The following is a 1,808-nucleotide window of genomic DNA, read 5'->3' as shown; positions in this document are numbered from 1 at the left end:
AAGTTGGTTTGCCTGGATCCACCAAGTACCTGTTCCTTCAGAACGGCCAGGCGATCTCCTCAAGATCTTTGCCCTTGGTGGTTCTGCCACTTCTCAATCAAGTAATGGTACACATCTTCCAAGAGGCCTTCCCTGACTAAGCCCTCTTTTCCTCTTCTCCCACTCCCTTCTACAGAGAAGCAGCGTGGCTCAGTGGAAAGAGCACGGGCTTGGGAGTCAGAGGTCATGAGTTTGAATCCCAGCTCTGCCACTTGTCAGCTGTGTGACTGTGGGCAAGTCACTTAACTTCTCTGTGCTTCAGTTACCTCATCTGTAAAATGGGGATTAACTGTGAGCCTCACGTGCGACAACCTGATTACCCTGTATCTACCCCAGTGCTTAGAACAGTACTCTGCACATAGTAAGCGCTTAACAAATACCAACATTATTATTATTATTATTACATTGCCCTGGCGGTCTTTTTATTTCATCCCCCCTCCCAGCCCCACAGCACTTCTGTACATATCTCTCATTTTATTTATTTATATTAGTGTCTGTCTCCCCCTTTAGACTGTCAGATCATTGTGGGCAGGGAATGTGTCTGTTATGTCATTGTATTGTACTCTCCCAAGCACTTAGTACAATGCTCTGCACACAGTCATCGCTCAATAAATGCGATTAATAAAAATAATGTTGGTATTTGTTAAGCACTTACTATGTGCAGAGCACTGTTCTAAGCACTGGGGTAGATAAAGAGTAATCAGATTGTCCCACATGAGGCTCACAGTCTTAATCCCCATTTTACAGATGAGGTAACTGAGGCACAAAGAAGTTAAGTGACCTGCCCACAGTCAAACAGCTGACAAGTAGCAGAGCTGGGATTCGAACCCATGACCTCTGACTCCCAAGCCCATGCTCTTTCCTCTGAGCCATGCTACTTCTCTTGATTGACTGACCGCCTGACTTACTGGTATTTACTGAGCACACACTCTGGGCAGAGCACTGTACTAAGTGCTTGGGAGAGTATGATACAGTTGGTAGACATGATCCCTACCGTCAAGGACTTTATAATCTAGTGACTCCTGAGAGGGAACAAGACCCTACAATGTCAACCCTTTAAATTTACAGCCTCCGGGGATTGTCTACTTTGACGACCCCTAAATGGGTCTCTGAGCATTGCCTCGATGCTGGTGAATTGACTGCATTCCAGGACCTCTTGGTCTGGAGTATGGCTTGTCAGCAATACTGGCGAATCTGCTTAAGAAGCTTGATATGTCTTCTGTGATAGGTCCAGATCTCACAGACTCACTGATCATAGAGGGAAGCCCGGGGACAGAACAGTATGAAGTTGGGAGGCTCCAAGACCTCTGCAAAATCAGGAGAGAAGAAGGACCCAGAGAGGCAAGAACAAGGGAAAGACAGACAGGAAACGAAGAATGAGGAAAGGCATCGAGAGGCAAGGGGCACGGGAGGATGGAAATAGAAGGATAAATAGATAAATAAGGGAGGAAGGGATTTACTCATAGACCACCACAGGAGTTGAGGACCATAGAGAAGAGAAAAACAAGAGGGAAAGAATCACAAGAAGGGAGAAAGGAAAACCGAACCGGAAGAGGGAAAATACCAAGTCTGTGTCTCCTGATTGCAGGTTAGGTATTACTATTCATAACTAAATAAAAATCTTGAAAGGAATTGGGTCCACAGGAAAAAAGACTAGAGAGAGAGAAAAGCTAGTTATAAACATATAGGCTTGAATAGTGGATTTATTGGTTTAATGTTGATTATTTTTAGCTTGAGTGGGTTTGTCAGACATGTAATGGTACTTTAAT

The sequence above is a fragment of the Ornithorhynchus anatinus genome, chromosome X5 (genome assembly GCF_004115215.2).
Source record: "Ornithorhynchus anatinus isolate Pmale09 chromosome X5, mOrnAna1.pri.v4, whole genome shotgun sequence".
Taxonomy (NCBI): domain Eukaryota; kingdom Metazoa; phylum Chordata; class Mammalia; order Monotremata; family Ornithorhynchidae; genus Ornithorhynchus; species Ornithorhynchus anatinus.
Note: the sequence above shows the minus strand (reverse complement) of the source record.